Source organism: Mobula birostris, chromosome 28 (assembly GCF_030028105.1).
Source record: "Mobula birostris isolate sMobBir1 chromosome 28, sMobBir1.hap1, whole genome shotgun sequence".
Taxonomy (NCBI): domain Eukaryota; kingdom Metazoa; phylum Chordata; class Chondrichthyes; order Myliobatiformes; family Myliobatidae; genus Mobula; species Mobula birostris.
In genome coordinates this window covers 19,597,453-19,606,577 of record NC_092397.1, presented here as the reverse complement: position 1 = coordinate 19,606,577, position 9,125 = coordinate 19,597,453, and the positions used below count along the sequence as shown (strand labels likewise).

General features: G+C 45.1%; 1 non-coding gene across 1 annotated transcript; it reads left to right on the top strand.

Moving 5' to 3' along the window:
- The first annotated feature begins 332 nt into the window (after window positions 1-332).
- trnas-aga (transfer RNA serine (anticodon AGA)) lies at window positions 333-414 on the top strand. Its single transcript has one exon. It is a non-coding gene; the product is annotated as a tRNA-Ser (tRNA).
- Window positions 415-9,125: the final 8,711 nt, after the last annotated feature.

The window sequence follows — 9,125 nt, the reverse complement described above, 5'->3', positions numbered from 1 at the left end:
TTTTTCTGTCTTCCGCTGTAAATTGTAGACCAGATCCGTGGCTACAATTCGAAAGTCTATAAAATACTCCCATCAGGGTCGTTTTACCCGAGGAGTTTCTTAATCCCCGCAGAAGGATTCTACATCTCCCGATCCTGCTCTGCTCTGACTGAGACTCCATCCAATTCAGTGACTGATTTCCTGGTGAAAGGTCATTGAGCTGAACGTGAATTCGGTTTCTCTCTTCACAGACGCTAACAGATCTGCTGAATATTTCCAGCAATTCCCGCTTTTAGTTCAGGATCAACCCTGTTTATCTGACTCCGGGATTTGAATCCAGCTGTGAAGAACTTGTAGTCGTGGCCGAGTGGTTAAGGCGATGGACTAGAAATCCATTGGGGTTTCCCCGCGCAGGTTCAAATCCTGCCGACTACGTGTTTATATCGGTTTTGACGCCTTGAATCCTCTCACGGATGCAGATTGTAAAAAGCCAGTCGAAACACCGATCTGTATTCGCCGCCTCCAAAACCAAGAAGTGTCCATGTGTTCCGCTTTTATTCAGGTGGGCTGTACGATGCAATCGGTCAGCGTGTTCGACACTGTATCCGAAATGCTGGTGGTTCCAGCCTATTCAGGGACGCTGTTGATCCAGTGGCCTTTGCTGTACGTTTTGAGCGCTCCGTGCTGTTTCTAATACGTTTATTTATTTATTTAAAAAATCCACATACAGAAAACAGAACACTACCACGACCTGTCTTGCTTACATTGATGTTGACATAAACTTAATATATTGTACATGGACGATCAAACCAACAGAAACTCTTACAGGGCACCAGTGTATTTCATGTTTAAATTTATGTTATCGCCACTTGAACCAGATGGATAAATTCACTGAACTTCACTCACACCAACACTGACTGTTTCCACAACTCACTTTCAAACCGGACATTTCATGCTAGAGACATTTTTGCTTTGTTATTATTAATACTTTCTCAGCTCACGCTAGCCTGAAGTACGGGGGTGCTGAAGCACACTCATTCCTCAATAACTCCGGACCTCAAACCATTCTACTGTTGTACAGTATAGTGGTTTTCAGCAGATTTACAGAAATATTGCTTTAATGCTATTGTGTAGTGACTTTGAGATGGTAGTTGTTGATATTACCATTGGGACAATATATACCCTGTACATGCTCGATCGTCTTTCAATTTCTTCCTTCAATTCACGGCAGATGCAATTTAATGTGGATAAATGTGAGGTTATCCACTTTGGTGGCACAAATAGGAAAACAGATTATTATCTGAATGGTGGCCGATTAGGAAAAGGGGAGATGCAACGAGACCTGGGTGTCATTCTACACCAGTCATTGAAAGTGGGCATGCAGGTACAGCAGGCGGTGAAAAAGGCGAATGGTATGCTGGCATTTATAGCGAGAGGATTCGAGTACAGGAGCAGGGAGGTACTACTGCAGTTGTACAAGGCCTTGGTGAGACCACACCTGGAGTATTGTGTGCAGTTTTGGTCCCCTAATCTGAGGAAAGACATCCTTGCCATAGAAGGAGTACAAAGAAGGTTCACCAGATTGATTCCTGGGATGGCGGGACTTTCATATGAAGAAAGACTGGATGAACTGGGCTTATACTCGTTGGAATTTAGAAGATTGAGGGGAGATCTGATTGAAACGTATAAAATCCTAAAGGGATTGGACAGGCTAGATGCAGGAAGATTGTTCCCGATGTTGGGGAAGTCCAGAACGAGGGGTCACAGTTTGAGGATAAAGGGGAAGCCTTTTAGGACCGAGATTAGGAAAAACTTCTTCACACAGAGTGGTGAATCTGTGGAATTCTCTGCCACAGGAAACAGTTGAGGCCAGTTCATTGGCTATATTTACAAAGGAGTTAGATATGGCCCTTGTGGCTACGGGGATCAGGTGGTATGGAGGGAAGGCTGGGGCAGGGTTCTGAGTTGGATGATCAGCCATGATCATAATAAATGGCGGTGCAGGCTCGAAGGGCCGAATGGCCAACTCCTGCATCTATTTTCTATGTTAATTCAGTATAGTTCTGGTGCTTTTCACTTGTTAATTGTTTGCTATGTGTGTTTGCAATGGCTATATCGATTATGTACGTTGTTATTGCCTTTTTAATCCAGTAATATTATATATGCAGACGGTATTATGGATTGTCCTGTAAAGAATCAGTCATAAAATAATTGTACGACTCTAACCTAATCTAGAACAGGTTTGTACTTATAGTAAGGTATGGTGTCTTTTATGAGTTTGCATTTTAAAGCAAGATTTTGGTGAATGATGTTTGCCAATTGACTGTCCATGTGTAAATAATCAGATTGAGTTAAACTGCTGCTCCATCTTGTAATGTGTTGGATTGTTTCTGATGTCCCTTGTCATTTTCTGCATTTATCGGCTTTAATTTGTTGGACTTTTATTATGGATTTGTAACATTTTTGTGTTAAACACCTGGCCCTGTAATGCCACAACGAACCCCTCTGTTTCTGGGAAGAGGTCTCCAACTCTGACCCGAGCGTTCCACGTTTCCTTCTTCATACCTTGTCTGCTCAGATCATAGGGATGTTTTCCATGGAGGGTTGCTGCTCCATTAGTTAACTTTATTTGTTTATTATTTTGCGTTTTTGTATTTTCGCAGTCTGTTATGTTTTCTGCATTGATTGTCCGTCTTGTGTGCACTCTTTCATTGATCGTATTCTGTTTCTTTCACTTACTGTGAATCCTCTGGAGAAAATGCATCTAACGGTAGCATATTTGTGCTTCGACACTGAATTTACTTTGAACTCTGAAGTGTTCTGCGCTGCTACACAGGACCCGGACCCTCGGTGCCCTCCAGTGGCCGTTCGCTGGTACTGCCTCACGGATCTCACTGCGACTCTCCGGGTCCTTTTGTGAACCCAGGAGCAGGGACGTTTCGCTTCTTGTTCACATCAACGTGCAAGTTAAATAAAGCGGCGACTTGCTGCTCCACTGCGAAGTTCACGGGTCGGTCACATTAGTACAAAGAGAAACAGATAATGTTTCAGGCGGAGCCCCATTCGTCACCACTGGGAAAGAGAAATTAAGGTATTTTTGAGTTTCAGACAAAGTGGGCGAACGTGATCATCAGGCAAAAGAAAAGCCGCGGATCTGGTGAGACCAAGTGAGTGACTGTGACTGTTATCATCGGACTTTTGTTTCTGTTATATGAACAACAAAACTGTGGGGAATGCCCAGGACAGCAGTCTATGGCAATGAAAGGAGGGGGGGGGGAATGGAATCAAAGACCAGGTGGGCGGTGATCGATGATGGGTGTTTTTTGGCACAAATATAAGAGTAACGCACACAAAACACTGGATCATCTCAGCAGGTCAGTCAGCATCTATGGAGAGGAATAAAAAATTATGTTCCTTTATCAGTACTGGAAAGGAAGTGGGAAGAAGCCAGAATAAGAAAGTCGGGGAGGAGAAGGAGTTCACGCTACAAAGTGATAGGTGAAGCCAGGTGAGGAAGGAGGGTAGATATGATGGGGAAAGGGGAGATTGAAAACTGGGAGGTGACAGGTGAGGAAGGAGGGTAGATATGATGGGGAAAGGGAAGATTGAAAACTGGGAGGTGACAGGTGAGGAAGGAATGTAGATATGTAGGGGAAAGGGGAGATTGAAAACTGGGAGGTGATAGGTGGAGCCAGGTGAGAACAAGAGGTAGATATGTTGGGGAAAGTGCAGTATTGAAAACTGGGGGCCATAGGAGAAGCCAGGTTAAGATGGAAGTTAGATATGCTGGGTAAAGGGGAATATTTGTGAGGCTGGGTGGTGATTGGTGGAAAAGGAAAAGGGTTGAAAGGCAGAAATCAGTTTGGAGGGGCGGGTTGAATAGAGGGAGGTGGTAAACATACGAGGAGAGGTGAGGACGCAAGAGCGAATCCCGAATAGAAAATTAAAACAAAGAGAGGAGAATGGAGAAATTAGCGGGTTAGAGAAATCGATGTTCATTCTATCAGGTTGAGGGCTACCCAGACGGAATATGAAGTGTTGCTCCTCCAACCCGAGGGTGGCTTCATCGTGGCAGTAGAGGAATCCATGGACCAACATGTCAAAATGGGAATGGGCAGTGGAATTAAAATGGTTAACCATTGGGGAATCCTACTCGTTGCGGACGGAGCAAAGTTGTTCGACAAAATGTTTCCCCAATCTATCTTGCGTCTTGCAGTTCTGGATGAGGCCGTATTGCACCCGATACAGGAGACGGCCCAGAGAAACTCACAACTGAAGTGTTTCCTCACCTGGAAGGACTGTTTGGGACTCTGAATGTTGTGAGGGAGGAGGTGAATGGGCAGGCGCAGCATTCTTCCGTTTGGATAAATGCCAGAAGGGAAATCAGTGGGAGTGTGTAGTCGTGGCCGAATTGTTTGGCGATGAACCCGGAATCCATTGGGATTTCCTCGCGCAGCTTCGAGTCCTGACAACGGTGTATTTCCAACAGTTTCTGTTTGATATTGTCCGTGACTCTCTGATGCAAACCAGTCATGTAGATTGTGAAAAACCGGGTCCAGCCCAGCAGCGATTGTTGGTTATGTTCTACAACGCAGAATTGAACCATTTATTCCTACTTTCCACAAAACTTGTCTCTGCGGCGCTTCGGTGAGCGCGTCCGGCTGTTAATCGACAGGCTGGCGGCCAATGATCCGGCAGATTTGTTTCTGTTGTGTTTCATTGTCAGCTGGGAAACGCTGCGCTGAAGGGAGGCCGGGGCTCCCTACTGCGGCCGCGATGGGAATTTAAACTGTTATATTTTAGACACATGTACCGAGATACAGTGACAACCTTCTCGGTCATACTGTCCCTGGAGATGAAATCATTGCACAGTGCATTGAGATCGCACAAGGTAAAGCAACAACAGATAACATCAGTAGATCAAACAGTGGGATTGAAACTATCCATGAGCCTGTGATACGTTCTTTCAGGCTTTTGGGCTTTCTGCCGATGGTAAGAGGATATAAACAATCGTTTTTCAGGTAGGTAGGAAGTTTAAAAATACAAGAGTAAACCTCGGACGATTGCAATCGGAGGTAGTAATAGGGGACATAACTAGCGGAAGAACTTAATAAGCTTTCAGCGTCTGCCATTTTATCTTGATACCAGCAGTATGTTAGAAATTCCAGATGGCACCTGGACCAGATGAACTACACCGCGGGTTTATGAAAGAAGTGGGTGACGATATCACGGAAGCGTTAATAGTGATTATTCAGGAATGACTGGATTCTGCAATGGTTCAGACGACAGGAAAATTGCAAAAACACTTTTACGTTTACAAAAGTCAAGATATTACGGACCGGTTGGCATGGATTTTATGTTGGGAAAATGCTGTAGTCCATTCGTAAGGATATGCTTTCAGGCGTCTGATAAAATAGTCCGGCCAACATGGTTTTCTTAAAGAGAAATCTGGCCACACAAATCTGTTGGATTTCTTTGGAGAAATAGCAGGCAAGATAGAGAAAGGAGAGTCAGTGGGTGTTGTTAACTTGGATTTTCAAAAGGCCTTTGTCAAGTGACGCAAAAAGGTTGCTAAACTAAACTAGAGCTCATGGTATTGCAGGAAAGATACGAGAATCGAAAATATATTGGCGACTGGGTGGGAGGTAAAGTCTGGGAATTAATATGGCATTTTCAGTCGTTTGTCGGTAACTAGGTGTCTTCTGGAGGGGTCTCTGCCTTGTACCTTATCTGTCAATGATCTGGATGACTAAATTGATGGCTTTGCATGTGATAGAAAATTAGATTGTGGGGCTGGTACTATTGATGACGCGGGAAGTCTGCAGACGGTCTTGGAGAATGGGCAATTAAGTGGAAGATGGGATACAGAGTACGATAATGTATGGTCAGGCACATTGACAGAAAGACTATTTCCCAAATGGGGAGCAAATTCAGAAATCAGACGTGAAAATGTGCTGGAGAGTTCTCGTGCAGGATTCCCTAAAGGATAAGTTGCAGGTTGAGTTGGTGGTAAGGAAGACAAATACAATTTTAGCATTCATTCTGCCAGGACTAGCATCTAAAAGCAAGGTTATAATGAAGATGAATTGTAAGACATTGATCAGATTCATTTGGAGCATTGTAGACAATTGTGGGCCCATTTCTGATAAAGGATGCTCTGGCATTGGAGTGGGCCCAGGGGAGTCTCACGAGAATGATTCCGGAATGAAACGGTGAAGATACAAGGAGCATTTGACGGCTCTGAGCCTCTACTCATTGGAATTCAGATAAATGAGGGAGCATCTCATGGAAACGTATCAAATATTGAGCGGCCTGGATAGATTGAACGTGGAGAGGATGTCAGTTCAGATTCTCTGACCCTCAGCGTTGATGTTGAGCCCAATCGACCCGGGACATGGTGATGGGAGCCCATGAAAAATGTCCTTCTGCCTCACTATCTGTGTGGTAGCAGTTGTCATGGCCGAGTGATTAGGCGACAGACCAGAAGTTCATTGAGGTTTCACTGCGCAAGTTCCACTGCGCGAGTGGCGGGTCCTCTCAGAGTAATCCGTGTCCACGTAATTTCAAATTTCTTCATTCCTTCTATCAAAGTATTATTTGTGTCGCCGTCTCGTGATGAAACTATGGAATAAGGAAATTAAAGCCCTTTATTCCATTGCGCTTCAAGGGTCTTGTTATGAATTCAGGGCGATCATTGGAAATTCTATCGGGTGAGTCACTCTGGACATTCGAGAGATCATCTGCCGCCAACATGGACTGAACTGCTTTCCTGTTGAGCCGCACATCCTCACAATTCCAAATCTCAGGGTTCACTGAGTGTGTGAAGAAATTAGATTGTTCTGGAGACTATCGGCGATCAATGCCTAAGGTGTCCTGACTGTACAAATCTAGTGAGCCTTTGCCGCACCCACTCGGTCATTTAAGGTATCCTTCCTCAGGTAGGGTCCCCTGACTGCCGGCAAGCGAGCGGGGTTGTCTGGATCTCCCTTTCTCAGAGGGCGATACAGGCAGATTCTATTAATGAGTAATGATTCAACTATTCAAAACATATTTATTTTCAGATTTGCCTTCATCCAGGCAGCCACAAAACAAGAAACTGGAATAACCCAATAAAAACAAAAACACTAAAAACCACTGCGCAGAGAAAGAAAGAAAAAAAACGTCATGCAAACAAGAGAAGCAAGCTAACAGCATCTCGAAACAGACTGGGTAACAGATCTGCTCCCAGAGCATCCGCAGTAGGCCGAAATCTTCGGACCCCAGTTTTCACATCAGCAGGACAGTAAAGCACAGCAGCCCGATCTGCTGCGATCCTTTTGATTCTGTTATTTATTCAATTACATATACGGGATGCGATGTTATCGACACTTCTGGATACAATAAATTAACCCACCTAGGTGTGAGTGAACACATCGTAAAGTTCAAAATACCCAATAACAGTGTCCTCCGATAATCTGGGCTGCAGCTCAGCTGGTGTCCAGTGTTCGAACCATTGATGCTTGTCCCAATGAACAACCCAGAGGCAGAGAGAGAGCGCGCGGAAGAGACACAGTGGAAGAGTAACTGAATGTGTGACAGCAGGGCCACTGAAACCGGACTCATTAAATAACGTAGAACACATTCACTGCTGACATGTCGTGAACGAGGCCTCCGGAACGGTCGGAACACAGAGGCAATAACAGGACGGGGCAGGAGGTAGCAAGCACTGAATGACAGACAGAGTCACGGGCAGAGAGACACGCGAGGAAATAAATCACCAAACAGCAGCTCGTGAGGGGAACGATGTGACGTCAGCAAAGAATCGACAAATAAAAATGAAGGAAAAGAATGGGAAACGTCCACAACGGAGCAGCTCAGCACCAACTTCAGCCAACAGCAGAGTGGCGCAGCGGGAGCGCGCTGGGCCCATGGTCGTCCATTCGGTAGAAACCAGCTCCGACCTGTCAAGTTTACCGCGGATTCGGTAAGTGAAACCTTTGGACACTCTGTAAACTAACTGGAGCGTTGAATGCGTGTGATGTTCGCAAGGATTTTGCCTGAGATGGAGAGTTCCGGTATAAACCGAGGCTGGATAGACTGCGGGCGTTTCCATGGAGCGCTGGAGATGACGGAGATCTTCGAAGATCATATCAAATTAACGAGGCCGTTCAGAATAGTAGGAAACTGTCCTGCCGTGTGTAAACCGAGAAAGCATGAGAGGAAGAACTTCATGCAGATGGCGGCTGGAAACTGGAACCGATGCCGGAGTGGCTAGTGGAGGCACGTATTCCAACAATATTAGAGAATTGACTGGACGAGCACCTGAATCATCAAGGCAAGTGAGATTTTTTTTCTGGTGAGATTGGTACCTGACTCTCAGCATCGACGTGGCGGGCCGAACGGCCTGTTTCAGGGTTGAATGATTCTGTGATTCTATATTACATTTGTTAATCGCATTAAAAGGTTTAATTTAATCGTGTATTGGAGAGAGGGATCGCTCGTTATAAATAGACAGAGTAGTGAGTAGATTGAGAACACTGTGTGAACACATCATCCGACATGTTTTGGTGTGTCCTAGTTTGCTGTGAGAATCTGGTTTATAGTGACAGCAGGAAGCTGCACTGGTCGGTTCATCGGGAAAAATGTGAAAGACAGGAAATCCACCCTTGATCCACTGGACAGTCCAGTGTGAATAATAATTTTACACTCTCTCTTCGATTTAAATAATTTGGGGAATTCGTACCCGAGTTGGCAGGTTAGGCCCCTCGGACTGTAGAAGTCCGCACGGATCGGGTTCTATGAGACGTTTACATCTGATAGATTCGATGAAAGAATATTAAAAGTCGATTAACTACGATCATCGGAAATGGAACCTGCGTCAATTGCCTGGAAGACAGATATGTTCACCATTATATCACCATCGTTCGATCATTCTGCAGGAGACTCGTGTCCTGGACTGTCTCCAGTGGTTTATGACTGTGGCTCGCACTGCTTTCTGAATCAGGTCACTCCGATGCAGTTCCTGTTATGTCAAGTTGTGGTCGCCATCCTCCCACAGACCGGAGGTAAGTGAGTAAAATCCCTTCCAAACTCGAAGAGCTGCACATCGTTTCCTGGCCGTCGCATTACAAAACCGGAATAATATATATTCCGACACCACGACCAAT